Below are 15,371 nucleotides of genomic sequence, written 5' to 3' on the forward strand. Positions count from 1 at the left end.
GGCGAACGTAGCTACAGACTAAGCAAAAAGCCTTCATCATGAAGACATGCACATTAAAGCATAAGTCTTACCTCGCACAAGCAAGATACAGGGCCTCATTATGAGGCTGGTGCTGACGGAATGAAGGAGGCTGGTACGGGACTCGCCCCCCTCCTTCCGTCAGGGCCGATTATGGGGTTCACTTTGCAGGACCCGGATCGGACGCCTGGTAAAACCAGGTGTCCTTTCCGGGTACCGCGTGGGGAAGACGGAGGTAACAACGGGACACTTGTAATGTGCCCGTTGTTACCTCCATCCCCATTCCCACTTGAGCCCTGTAGGGGCTCAAGTGGGAATGGGGAATGGTTCCTGCAAGGAGGAATTACCGGCTCCTCCTATGTCGGAATGACCCGGTTATTCCTCATTGAAGGAATCCGGTAAAGGAGCCCGGTTTGGCAGCAGCCATGGAGCTATTATCTCCATGGCTACCGCCAAACTCGTAATGAGGGCCACAGTTGTTTAAACCTGGCAGTTTGCAGTATCTCTTCAATACTATAATGAAGTATTCTGCAAGGGGAGTGCATAAAATGTTACATTCCAGATTTCCCCCACACCAGACACTGCTATCATACACCTGTGTAATCACACCATTTTCCATCTGTTGCCATCTTATGACCAGGTAGTATCATTCTGCAAGTGATTGGCAAATGTCTATACCTATACAAAAGCAAAAGGTGTAGGCCCTGCCAATGCGTGTTGTCTATTGGTACAACTGCAATGGAACCAAGCATGATCAAGAGCTTCCAAACTCCAATGGGCCAAGGCTGCCTGGGATGGTGCATCCCTCAAGAAGCTACAAGGCCCCTTATTCTGGTCGGGTGCACATATGTTTGAGATGCACATGCATCACTCAGATGCAGAGGAGGGAGTAAGCAGAATTTTACGGTGGCAGCCTCTTCTGTCTAGGCGCAGATATGCCATCTGAAGTACCTTAATCTCACTTTATGGAAGCGCAGACTAATCTCAAAACTGAATTCCTAAGTGGTATAGCTGGGTTCACAAATCGAAGGACGTATTCACACACATTAAAACAGAACTGCAGATCCCGTAGGAGCAATTATAACAAATTGTATGAATGTATTCATTAAATAAGTGTGCACTAAAAGTTTGCATGTGGTCTCATAGTATAGCTAAGCCTTGTGCTCCCTGCGGCGCTCTGAGACGGGCACTGTGTAGCTTCTCTATCATGATGAGGTGATTGAGGCGGACTGTGTCGGGTGGGAAATGCATCACACTTTCATAGACTGATGGGGGCAGGAAATGTATCACACCTAGTTAGATTGTTTAAGGAGGAGGAGTGTGTCGCACCGGGATGGACTACAGGGGATGGGAGATGCGTCACAGGTGGATGGTCTGGTGGAGACGAGAATTGTATTGCACTTGGATGGAGTGTTAAGGGTGGGAAGTGTGTCTCTCTTGGATGAACTGTTAGGGGAGGGAGATGTATTGAATTTAGATATATTGCTGGAGGTGAGAAATGACTTGCACTTAGAGGGATCGGTTTGGGGTGAAACCGTGCTGCACTAGGATTGCATGCTGGGGACAGGGAATGCGTATCACCTGGATGAATTGCTAGGTGTGGCAAATGCATCACACGAGAATTAATGGTTGGAGGTGGGAAATGTATCACATTTAGATGGAATGTTGGATGTAGGAACAGTATTGCCACTAACTAACCATACTAAAAACTCACCTTTCTGCATACACACTCTCAAACTCTGAATTAAACACATCCATGCCTCTACCGCACCACAAACCGCACACACTTCACAACACCTGACTTAAAAACAAACCATGCACAATCACAACTCAACACCACATGATGGCTACGTTCAGTGACCCGTTTCTCGAACTGAAGCGGCCAACAGCACATCAGAGCCCTATTACTCTTCTCCCTCTCGACCCCACTAACAAACCCTGCAACCCTTATTCCATTGCAGATCGACCAGAGCGCCAAGAGACCATGCAAGTGGCAACAGTGCGCGGTGCAAGACCAATTAAATTTAAAATCAAATGGAGCGGGGAGGGGTTGTTTGATCACACAATAAAATAGACTCTGTAATACGTATCTGATCATGGGGTGCCTATTCTGGAGAATGTGAGTCTCGGGGTACATTTACCCAGGAAGATGGTTGAAGCCAGGGTCACAAGGATCATCTGACATGACATGGCCATAAAGTGTCTTTGTCCTTTGCAGGCGGTTGCACAGCACTGATGCAAGGCCTGATATTGCTCGTGGTAGAAGCCAGATCAAAGGGCTCCAATCCAGGGTAGCAGGAACCAAGGAGAGTGAGGAACAACAGGGCAAGGCATGGGCAATATGAGCATCTGCAGATGCCTTTTGCCCCTGGGGTTCTTGCAGTGGCTGCTTGTTGGTTAGGATGAGGCCGTGTCCTAAACAACACTCCTCAGCACCTGACTATAAGATTACGGCCATGTAAATACCTCTTCGACACCTCCTTGGTGTGAATGGCAACAAGCCCCCAATTCAGCATTACTCTTGGTATGATAAGAGCTGATGTGGTCTTTTGCATCTAGAAGCTCCCTCACAGCTCCAGATGGCAAATGAAATCCAAGTCTTCCCTCAGAACAATAAAACATAGTCACAAACACATTCTCTCATCCCCATTTTAAACTGTGGAATGTCATTTCATGACATGTTTGATATCCACAGAAATGGCTTTAGGTTGGTTTGTTAATAAAAAAATGTAATAACCAGGGCTTAGAAGACATGTGGTCAAGTGTCTAAATTGCAAACTGCACTCAAATACTGGCTTCACTGCTTCACCACAGTGCATGGTCCTGGGCAAATCATTTAGTCTCACTGTGCCTTAGCTGCCAACATTGTGATTCAGTTTGCAGTCTATGCTATTAAAAAAAGCCTCACTCAAGGTTTACTAGTCTATATTTTAACACTGAGCAGAAATTCATGGCTGGCTTGTGGATAGTGAATATGTTTTCTTTGTTGCAAGGAAATATTTGTGGTTCCCAAATGTGTGGGTCACCCTGAGGATCTTGGTTAGAGTTTCTGTGGTAAATCTTTTAGACGAGTGTTCAGGAGATTAAAACTGATATTAGCATATTTACAGTCCTTAATTCGATGTCTGAAGTATGATATGTTATTTATAACGCGCTTACCTGGGGTTCGAACCTGTGGTCCACCGTGTTGTCTTGCTTCTAAAGCGAGCACACTGCCCCTGGTCTATCCTCCCAAGACAACTTATTTTGATCCTGAAATATCAGAATTGTCTATTTCCTCCTTGCTGAGCTTGACATCCATGCATCTTTCATGATTTCTTGCAATGAAGAATGGTGTGCAGGGTGTTTCCAAAACATTGCTGCGTTCAGGCCTCTTGTGGTTGAGGTTGCAGGGAAATAGTGGAACTGCTGCAGCAGAGGAGACACATGCACAGGATCCGGGATAAATTAGCCTTCTCCATGGTGTCTCTTTCATCTTTAGTGCTCTGGTGCATTACGTCATCCTTAGGGAAAGTTTAAAGATGAGCAGTATCCTGGCACCATCGGCATGGTTTGGTATGATATGATATGATGTGGCATTTATAACACACCTGTACACAAGTGTTTCTAGGTTTGACAAGACAAGGAGGGGGAAACAAGGGAGGACAAAATAACAATCTTACCAGGCCTTGTGTGATTCAGATTGTGCAAGTGCAGGCAAGAGGGAAGGAGAGAGGTGTCAGGGGGGAGGGTAAAGGGGAAGTGCAGTTAACTCACAAGTGCAGCCAGCGGATGGCTCATAAGTGCAGAGAGAAGGGGTTGTAGGATTGCAGATACAGACGCTTAAGTGCTGGGGAGCCCGAGGGCAGTGTGAGGGCAACTGTACATGCAGGAGCCTGGGCCTGGGCCCGAGTAAGAGGGCCCAGAGTGGGCAGCGAGAGAGAGGAAAGGAGGGAGCGGGTATCCCAATGAGGAGTATCTCAGTTTTACTGGCATTCAGGCAGAGATCATTGGTGGCACACAATTCCTGAATTGGAGCCAGACAGTCTGGTTTGAGGGAAGAAGCAGAGGAGGCTAAGGGGAGCCTGAAGGAGAGCTGAGTGTCATCCGCATAACATTGAAAATTGGAGTAGAAAATAGCAATGCGTTGGGCAAGAGGTGCCAGGTAGTGGTTGAAGAGCCAGGGAGAGAGGTTAGACCCCTTGCAAACACCACAAGTAGAGAGAGAGATAGAAGAGCGGAACAGCCCCAGTTGGACCTAAAAGGGTCGGGCGGCGAGAAAGGCAATCAACCAGGCCAGGGCCTGATCACTAATACCAAGGTTGTCGCAGAGACAATTGAGCAGGATGGCATGGTTGACCGTGTCAAAAGCAGAGGATAGATCAAGGAGAATGAGGACAGAAGGGAGATTAGAGTCAAGATCGGAGAGCAAGTCTTCACAGGTGTTCAGGAGAACAGTTTCTGTGCTTCTGGGAGCTCTGAAGCCAGACTGGTGGTCATGGAAGCAACCAACAGATCCAGTATAGTGGCCAGACCTTCCAAGATTTAGCCCAGGAAAGCATTGATGTAAATCAGTTGACAGTTAGCTGGAGAGGAAGGATCGGCCGAGGGCTTCTTTAGAAGGGGCTGCACAAGAGAGTGCTTAAGGGGGAGTGGCAAGTTCCAGTGGCAAAGCAGTGATTACAGAAATCAGCCAAGGCTGGAGCAAGGGTGTCAATGTGGTCCTTGATTGTTCTGGATGAGCAGAAAAGAACCTGCTTTGATGAGACTTTCATCCAGGAATGGTGTGCTGCCAACGACCTCCGCCTTAATGCTAGTAAGACTGAGATTCTACTCATCGGCACACCCACCCCCTCCTTCCCTGCAGCTCTCTGGCCAGCCTCTCTTGGGCCTCTTCCTGCTCCTACCTGCAAGGCAAAAAACCTCGGGGTCATCTTTGACTCCACACTCTCCTTCTCTCCTCATATATCTGACGTCTCAAAGAAGTCACACTACCAGCTGCACCTCCTTAGAGGTATTCTTCCCTTCCTCTCCTTCCCCCAGAAGCTCACTGTCTCCCGAGCCCTGGTTCTCTCGAACCTGGACTACCGTAACAGTCTCTATCTTAATCTGCCTGCCTCCACTCTCCGCCCTCTGCAACTCATCCAGAACAGATACTTGTCCTTGGCCTCAAGCCCAGGGACCGTATCTCTCCAGGACTGAAATCTCTACACTGGCTCCCAGTGGCTGCGAGGATTAAGTTCAAAACCCTCTGCATTGTCCACAAGGCCTTCTGGGGCCTGGGGCCTAAATACCTGCAACTCTCTCTTCCTAAATATCTTCCTTCCCGAGCCCTTCGCTCATCCGTCTCCAACTCCCTCAGGGTCAGCCGCTTCTCGAAGCAACGATCTGGGGGTAGATCTCTCTCCGTGGCAGGAGCCTCCCTCTGGAACAGCCTTCCTGCCTCCCTGAAACTTGAGGAGAACCATCTCCGGTTCCGGAAGCACCTCAAAACCTTCCTCTTTGCTTCTGCTTTCTCTCTCCCTCTCCCCTGCTAATTCTTCACTAAATTCTGCACTGAATCTGAAACTTGGCCACTCTCACCGACCTCGGTCCTGGGCCCAGCCACTCTCCACTTGCACTGCCTCCCTGGCAACCCCTGCACTGCGGGACTGTCTCTATATCCCTACAGCCCCCCCTTCCCAGCACTTGTCTGCACTTACCTTGCACTTGCCACCAGCTGGCCCTATTTATTTATTTATCTATTTATTTCTATTCTACTTACCTTGTACTGCACTTTTCCCTTCCCCCTACCCCTGCACTTGCGCGGTCTGAATGACACCTGGCCTAGTAGGATCGTTGTCTGTCCTCCCCCTGTTCCCCCCTCCCTGTCTAGTCGCGCCTTGAAACACTTGTGTATAGGCGCGTCTCAAATGCCATATCATATCATATCATATCATAGATTGGACTTGAAACATTGTCTGGGTGAACAGGAGAAAGGAGGAGGAGACACACCCTCAGACTGGCCAGGAGTGGTAGAGCAGGAGGAAGAGTAGGTAGAGGGAAGAGAGGGTGGACAGGATGCCCTGAGTTTTAGTACAGAAATGAGGGACGAAGGCTGTGCAGAGGGCCTGGGAGGGAACAGGAGAGGTAGAGACGGCAGCAGGATTGGCTAGCTCCTTGCAGATTTTGAAATGTTCGGCCGAGTTTATTGATGCCGCAGAGATGAACAGGGGAAAGGAGGAGAAAGGCGAAAGAGAGACGCCCTCAGACAGGCCAGGAGTGGTACAGGGCAGTCATCCACTGTTATATGCTCCCTTACACCAACTGGGTACAGTGCCAGGCACATTTCCTGCCAGCCATGCAGGGCTATCTATGTCATCTTTCCTAAACAATTGTCAAAGATTTGAGACAGCTCATGTTTCCTCTCAGTTTGAAGTCTGAAGGATTTAGAGCTTTCAGGCCTTGGTGGCAAGGTTTCACTGCACTTGGCACTCCAAAACTGGATAGTCTCTGTTGGCTGAGAGACCATCAGAATCCAGCAGAACGTCCATCAGAAAGAATCCTCTTTCCCCCGCCTAATCCAGGTAGACCTCATCCCTATCCTTTATCTATTCTGATCTTCCTATCTTGCTCTGCAAAACATTGTAACTTCTATTTCACCTTCTCGCTTTGAACTTTGTAAAGCGCTCCAAGACCCTCTTGATAGGTCATGCACTGTATGACCGTTTAAATAAAATAAAATAAAATAAAATAAAATACAATCAGTGCACTCAGAAGCTCTTAATGATTCTCTGCATGTTGGGTGCTGCTCTGGCAATACTAGAGGTTATGCATGCATGAGGTTATATGATTGGTGATTAATTACCTTTTTCTCCAAGCCACACAATAGCCTGTCTCATTCAGAACACCCAGGTGCAAGTGGCTTTTTTTATTACAGGGTGGCATCAATGAACTCCAATGGAAGTTGGCATCTGGTCCTCAAAATGTCATGTGCATCAACCTGTTTCCAAGATGACCACGGAGAGACTTCCTAGATGTGCATATATTCAAAGTTACTTCAATGTTATCTATTTAGAAGAGGATTTGCCCCTTTTTATATGTGTTAACCCACTAGGCGGCTGACGGCCACCATAATCAAATTAACAAGGGGGGTCCTGGGAGTCCCTCTGCCAGACATTAGTCCTGGTTACAAGAGACTTACCCAGATTATTTAGCTCACTATATTTCATAGAGAAGAAATATCCCAAACATATCAGTCTTTGTCCTACCCTGGGGCAGTCCAGCACCGAAATGCTAGGCAATTCTCCTCTGAACAAGAGTGTCTACAGTAACCCCAGACACGTGTTTCAATGGGTCCACCAATTTTGCTTGTGTGAAAAAAATATGAGTAAAAACCTGTATCATGTATCTGTCAACATGTGTGGCAATCGAATCATTTGGACGTATCAAGATATTAAAAAATATAACCTGTAGCTTGATCAGAAGGCACAATCAATTGAAAGCCTACTGGTAGGCCATGATTGGGAGATTCAACACTTGATGGACAGTACTTCGAGAGTAATATAGGTGGGGGTTTCCATCTGAGATTAAAGGGTTGGGCCTCTATGACATTAATATATCCAATAGGAAGAAAGTACTCCGTTAAGCCCTTAGGATAATCCACAGATCCAGCCTAGAGACTATGGAGGCAAAGAGAAGCAATTTGAATCACCTCTGTACACAGCATAAGAATTGGCTCTGTCAGCACAAGGCTAATGTAAATAATCAATTGGCCGTTCTTTTTTGTAATTCTTTGGGCAAATCATAGTAAAAAACGTTGGTATATATATATATATATATATATATATATATATATATATATATATATATATATATATATACATATATTCCAACTCCAACGTAGGGAAGTATTTGACGGAAGTATCCCCCTTAAAGTTAAACCCTATCCCTATGAACTCACGGATCAGGTATATTAATAACCTTTATTGCAATTCAATGGCTAAAGATGAAACACTGTCTATTGATTACAATTCTCCACTTAAATATACTGTTGGTTTTGAAAATGTGTTAACTGTAGTGAGAGGACTCAAGAACTTGAGGGCCCCTGGACCAGATGGCATTGCCAATGCTGTCATTAAGGGAAATCCAGAATTATGGGCCCAAATACTTACCTTTTGTTTTTGCCATAATTCCTGCCCATGGTGTTATTCCTGCTAGTTGGTGGGAATGTATATTAGTACCGGTGTACAAAAAGGGTAACCCAGCGGATCCAGAAAATGTTTTACTATTGGAAAAGCTGGATTCTAGTGAGAACATCTTCTCAGTCCTATTACTAAACACAATTGCAGAAATGGGTGAAAGTACAAGGACTATTGAAAAAGTTCCAAACAGGTTTTCATAGGGGTAATTGTACCCTACATAACATCTGGGTCCTGCATTATTTAATAGCTGATGCCTTACGTTCTTCTGATAGGAAGCTTTATATTTGCTACATGGATTATGCCAGTGCTTTCGACTGTATATCTCCAACTGCATTGTGGGGAAAATTAACCACCTGGGTATATGCCTGTGACTATTGTGTTTCATTAGATATTTATATTTAGATACGTCAGTTGTCGTACAGCTTGATAATGCTGGTGACAACACACCCTCAATTGCTACCAACCGGAGGTTGAAGCAGGGGTGTGCACTCATAACCCTGCTATTTAACATTTACATGACTGACATAGATGTGGCAATGAGTTCTTGTCACAATTTTCCCCCTGTATTGTAAGGGGAGTATTCCTTGGAGAGCTTACAATGATGATACCATCTTAATAGATCAAACTCCCATTGGCCTTCATGGGTCTTTGTACGCTCTACTTACATATGCAAGAAAAAACAGCACGTGCATTAATCTTGAGAAGACCAACATTATGATTATTGCTAAACAGTCTATTGATGTAAAGAATTTTAGATGGAAGCTAGATGGGGAGACCTCAGAAATAGTTGACTCGTATATTTATTTGGGGATCCCAGTAAATTATCTTTCTTCTTTCTCTTTCTACTGGACCCATAATTCGCAGAAAGTATACAGGAAAGGGATGGTTGCAAAGAGTTTCATAAGTAGGAAAGTGGGGTGCAATGTTGCGGGATTGCTAGAAATTAACAAAATTAGCGTGGTCTCAGGTATCCTATATGGAAAATAATTATTTTCCTCTCGTTTTGTAACTTGGATGAAACTATTCAAGGGCAGAGGCGTTGCTGGGGGGGGGGCTAAAGGAGCTATAGCCCCTGGTCTTTTGGTTTTAGCCCCGGATAGAATCTCAGGAGCGACAACCAAAATGCTAGCTAGCCCCCAGTCCTGACAGTTCCGACATTAGCGTAGCCCCGGCTCTTTTCCAGACCTAGCAACACCCCTGTTCAAGGGCAACATTCTTTGCTCCATTTTGGGAATGACATGCACTGTCCCAGTAGAAGCACTCCGGTGTGGGCTGTTGTTGACGTCCCTTACAGCCCTATGGATGATCCAGTGGTGCACATTTTTTGTAAAACTTTGCAGTGCTTGGAATGATACAAATTCTCTTTTGGGTCTCCTCTCCAATTGAACATGTGAAGACGTTGCAAATCAACTTTATTGTGAGTTGGAATGTTCAGTCATGGCTCATTTCCATCTGCTTGGCTTTGAGATCCTAAAAGATGAATGCACATAATCGTTTATTCAATTCTTGAAGGTTAAAACTATTAATTGGGATCGATCTGAGAATATTGTTTAATTCAGTGCCAAAAACAGATAAACGGCATATGCAACCCAAGGGTTTTGCCCCAACAGATCTTGCACCTATTTAGTGAAATCTGACTTGAGGCATTTTATATCATATTTACATTTTCATATTTTGTCTACCTTTGAATACGTGGGTGTCTGGCAGGGCATTGAGCGAGAGAAGAGACTCTACTGGTTATGTGGATTAGAGATTGAGACCTCTCGCCACATACTCACCACATGCAATAAATGACAAAGAGAATTACCACAAGGGCTCTTAACATTTTGTATGTTCTCCTGATATGATGTATTTAGCTGAATCTTTAGTAATTACAGCAGCAGACTTTCATACATGGGAAGCTATTCTGCCTGTTATATGTTAGTTGGATTTTATAAAGAACTATGCATCCTTGTGCAATGAGACAATTGATTGGATTGTTCATGTTTTTTGTGTATTTTATTCTTTTTATACATGTGACCTTATGTATAGATTTTAGATTTCATATTATGATAATCTGTATTGATGTAGTCATATGTGAAGTATTATGTAACTGTTATTGTGATTGTAATTGTACTGATATTTTATATAGTATTTTGTGCAAAGATTTACATAATAAAGCCAAATGCACATTAAAAAAACAAAATACATAAATATATTTAATTTATAGTGTATATTTAGTTTGCAAGAAATGGTATGCACTTAATTCAACAAATGATTTGCATTCCTTAAAACCAGAAATATAAAAAACGGAACAAAAAAGACAATTCATTGTTTAAAATATAATACATATTACATATTGTATGCTTCAGAACTGTGGAGCTACAGTGATGTTCCCAAGCCGAGCACTTATGAACATACATTTTTGAAAAACGGTTGTTGCTCCCTTCCAGTGCCCCCACGGCTCTGGTTCATCTGGAGCTCGATAGCATCTCGGTTGCCTCTCAGATTATTTCAAAACCGGCCCTTTTTTTGGCCCAGACTGTGGAAACAACGTGGCCTTGAAAGGTACTGGGATGCACTGCTCCATTTTAGGGCTCTGGATGGTGGCAAGAGTAAGATTTTAAAATGGGTGGCGCATGTCAAGACTACCCTTCAGGCCTTGGATGCGACTAATTTGTGGGAAAACCCCTGAGTCTCGACTCCATCAGTGATTAAAACATTGTAAAGTTGAGAGCTAGCGAATCACTCATAGCTGATGCTGTTAACCTGAAGTTGGGCCCTGAATACCTCGAATTTAGGATGCAACCAGGATTTAAAACTTATCTGGACGTAGTTTTTCCTCCACTTGAAAAATCCTTATATTTGCATTTTAGACAACCTCCTTTACCCAAAGGTGGAGGGTATCGAACACTTGCCTGTGTCCATTGTGTGGGGCTGATAATGAGACAAGTTTATATATTTTTTGATTTGCAACAAGACTATCTGCCTGAGAAGAATGTACCACAAACCCATTCCGAGGGAGTCAGAGATTTGTCATTCTGCGATGACTATGAGATTTTTGAGTGTGTCTAAACCGCTATGTGGTTATCACTACTGACCATTAACATACATCTGTAGGGCATCTGTAGGGCATGGTTGTTAAGAATAAAGACTCTGAAACAGATCAGTCCCAACTCTGAATACTTTTGATGTTTAGGTTAGGCTGCAAGATGTTCTCTCCTTGCTTTTCATCCTTAAGTGCTTCTACTTTAACTTGTCCTTTATGGGCTCTAGCATAGATATCTTGTACAAAGGGGCTGATGAATTGCTTAGCAACCCAGTGCTTTTGAGCACTTGCACCTCAGAATGAAGAATTTTGGCATAGACATCCTGTATAAAAAGACTGGTGTATAGATTTGTTACCCTACTCTTTTGAGATTTAGCCCTTTGGAATCTTACTGAAATCTTTGTCTACATGAATGTCTGTATTTCATGTACGGTGTATCGTATACCCTTTCTTTGATGTTGCCCTTCTTATAAGATTTTGATATGATGTTTTGATGTATAATATTAATTAGATGTGTTGTAGACGAGGAGAGGAAATTACTGACGGGCCCATTGGTCAGTACTCACCTTCGAAAACTAGTAATGCATGATAGCTTCACCGTGTGAGGACAGACTGCAGGATTCACATATTCCAGCAAGATTCAATAATCAGGACTCAGTAAATTGGCAAAGGGAAGTCAGTTTAATGATACATACATCAGCAGATGGAAATCAGCAGCATCACTCCCACCTGCCTCACCCCAACGTCCTCGAACTTTAATCAAACAGCCTCTTTTATGGGCAAAATCTGACATCATTGACGTCTAATTCAACAAAAAATCATCATGCAATATAATTGGTTGGGAAAGGTAACTTAAGTATAGGTGCTATATCTGTATATGGAAATAACGCAAGTGGATTGGATACCTCTTATCGGGTGGGCGTCTACGCCCTTCCCTCTACAACACACGTGAATGACGCCACTACAAGTACGACGTCTCATTGGTTACAGTGTCTGTAGGACCCTAGATTACATGGTCCCTTGTAATTGGGCAAGTTACACCCCTAAACATAAATCTCCAATTTAATTAGCAGCATACAGAGTAGACACCCAGGTGCCTAGTGTCCCAAGATTCACCCTTCCTCCCTTCCATCAATCAGTGTTTTAGGGCTATGTGTCAATTAGTTGGCTGGGTATGGCCTCGGATCTGTAGTCTCTTATCAGGAAAAGTTATGGCACCCTCTGGTTCTGGATGACATCAGGCGGTGGTACATCTTCGCGTCTGTCTGGTCACGTGCTGGTCCACCGTGAATCTGCTTCAGTTTCCAACCTTTTGTGCATTTAATTCTGTGTGCGCTTGGCCACCTGCATGGGTCTCTCTTATCTTGACCTTCACGGGCGGGCTGGTATTCTCTGTAGTTGGAGTCTCGTGAGCTCATGCTCACCTCCCCGTCTCTGGTTGACCTCGATCTCCCCGCCATAAGCCTCTCTTTGTTGAGTTTCGATTCCGCTCCTTCTCTGGTCTTAGCTGGGTTTCTAAACTCGGCCTGTCAGGCCTTTGGCCGCCTGGGTACATTTCTACTTTCACAAAATGGAGTCGCACGTGTACAATGTTCAGTATTGAGGTAGATATATGGTTGGCGTTTGCCGCTCTATTCTTCTACTGAGCATTGTAGGCAGTATCGATTTCTTAGCATCTTGCGTTTCAAGCTTATTTACACACATTCAACAGGGCGGTCGCTTCCATCTTGTCTCATGGCACCATTCTCTTACGTTTTAACAGTGTCTCTCCCCTGCATCTATTATCATTATCCTTGCAGTTACTAGTACTGGCATACATGCTTTCAGTAGCCAATTCCGTTTTTTCCTCAGGGCTGCTCGGGCCCCTGGTTTATTTTTATTGGCCTTCCGTTAAGGCATTAGGGATCTCCTCATGGACCGTGTGCAGGTATTCCTCACTTCGCATCAGTGGCTGGTAAGGCTGTCTGATAGGGTACCGTGCTGCCCAGGGTTGTCGCGTTATGGCTGCCTCAACCGGTATTGATCTCCTTATGTACACGGGGCAGAGTCCCAATGCGGCTCTCTGTTGGTTCATTTGCTCCTCATACGTCACGTACTTCGGCGAGTACCTTACCGGCAACTCGCAATGGGGTGCACGGGTGCAGGTCATATCTGGGACCTCCTCTCCACTCCCCCCTCTGGTCGGTTCATCGACCACTCCTACTTCCTCCTTTACATTCAGTTTCTTTGATTCCTCAGATTCTTCATCTCCTGGGTTTACACAAGAAGGCGTGAAAATATGCAATTTTGGTGTCCATATCTTTATCACCCCTTTCAAGCTTCCTGCTGTCTCACATGCTCATCTTTGTTCCAGGTCATCAACTGGCATTGTCCATTTGAACTGCAGTAAATCTATTTGCCTTCGTACCTTCTTCGTTTCTTGGGATAAGTGAATTTTATTCCTTCTGGTGCAAATTCACTGGCCTTCACAAAGTCCTTTATCTCCTCATCTGTCAGGTCTCTGGGCATCCAGCCTGGCTCGACATCGACCATGATTTTCATCCCAATGGCCTTCTTTGCCGTTTTTTGGCATTGTGTGATGATTATCTTGATTACACAGAATCCTAGCAGCACCATTGCTAGCAAGGCTCCCAGAAACTTGAATATATCAGCCATCCATTGTGGGACCCATGAGAATAGGTTCCCAAACCAGCTGTCGTCATCCACTTCATCTGTTACATCGGTCATCTGGTTTTTCAGGTTTGTTAACATGTCTATGGCCTCTGTGAGGGTTCCATTTTCTTCGTCGTGTGATGATATAAATGTGCAACATGATTCTCCAATTTTCACGCAAACACCTCCATCCATTGCAGCGATCATGTCAAGCACATATCTGTTCTGGAGGGTCATCAGTCTGATTGCTCTCAGTTCTTCCTTGATTGCGTTGAAAACTTTTATGGTGGTATTGATGGTCTGCAGTAACTCCCATCTCGTTATCTACAACCACTTGGTATTTGCACCAACCTGGATGTGCGGCAAAAGTATTGTTGTAAATACGGATGAAGTTAGGCTAAACAGCCTGTGTTCGTAGGGAATTGCATAAAATGTGTCCTCTGATTTAGCGGAGAAGTAATTCTCTCTCTTCATCCTTGACATTAGTTCCACAGACCTCCTATTCCTCAGGTGAGCGTCTGCTTTCGGGAAACTGTCCAAATTCAGTTCATTTATTGGGATCACTATTGTAGGAACGTGGACGTTCACCAGTGTGCATATGCCTCCCCAGTTCCTCAGTAGTCTTATGTAGGCTTTGGATCCACATGCCCAATAGTAGTCCTTCAGGACTGCGGTCCCTTGCGACATCCCTGGGGCTTCGTATATTCGTCCGCAGTTTTGATTCTCCCCCATTTTCCTCGTGCCATTACTTCTAAAGCACACTTTCGGGTTTTCCAGCGGTACTATTTGCAGGGGGCCTCCTCTGTCCTCGACTCATGTTAACAGCTTTACCAATTTTGGCCATAGTGGTTTGCATAGTCTTTGAGAGTTCTCTATGGCTTCTTGGCAGGCTCCAAGGACCATCCAAGCTCGGCAGATTACAACTCCTTCTTCCCAACCGTCGGGGGAAACAACTGATCCCCAGATCTGCATTTGGCCTCGGTTCTTCCATATTTGTGCTTCTTCTGCCATTTTCCCTTTGACGTTCAGTCTTGAGTTTATTTCCCACCTTATTCCTAATCCTATGCCGTCAGGGTTCTCATATCGAATCACATGATTCTTGGTGTGCACCCTGTTTCTTGTTTTGATGTCCTGGACATATCCATCTTCATCAGGGTAGTCCTTTTCGTTGGCCCATATCAACGAGGCGTCTCTCCCCATGAATTGTCCTCTGGTGTTACACATTTCCACATGTGACATGCAGTGTGCTGTGGGGACATCTATTTCTGCAGCCACAAAGATTTTGGACTTGCCCACGCTGTACGGCAGGAGTGCACAGACGAAACATTTTCCTTCTGATTGACTTCGTCCAACTTCCTTCATGTGCTGGTACCATATGTTGTTTCCAAGATGGGCTGTGCTGTCCAAGTAATTGTTTAACTCGTTATCGGTTTCATATGGACTTCTCTTGATCCTTAGCGTTTTTCTGTGGGGGGCTTTCACTATTTCTCTGAATGCGTCTGTACTGCTCT

The 15,371-nt window shown here is 44.8% G+C and overlaps 1 long non-coding RNA gene across 3 annotated transcripts in view; it reads right to left on the reverse strand.

Annotated features, from left to right (window-relative positions):
• Positions 1 to 15,371, reverse strand: part of LOC138566924 (uncharacterized) — a 522,453-nt gene that overhangs the window by 396,512 nt on the left and 110,570 nt on the right. The gene's annotated exons all lie outside the window — the stretch shown is intronic.

This window comes from Ambystoma mexicanum, chromosome 2p (assembly GCF_040938575.1).
Source record: "Ambystoma mexicanum isolate Mex_15411 chromosome 2p, UKY_AmexF1_1, whole genome shotgun sequence".
NCBI classification, from domain to species: Eukaryota; Metazoa; Chordata; class Amphibia; order Caudata; family Ambystomatidae; genus Ambystoma; species Ambystoma mexicanum.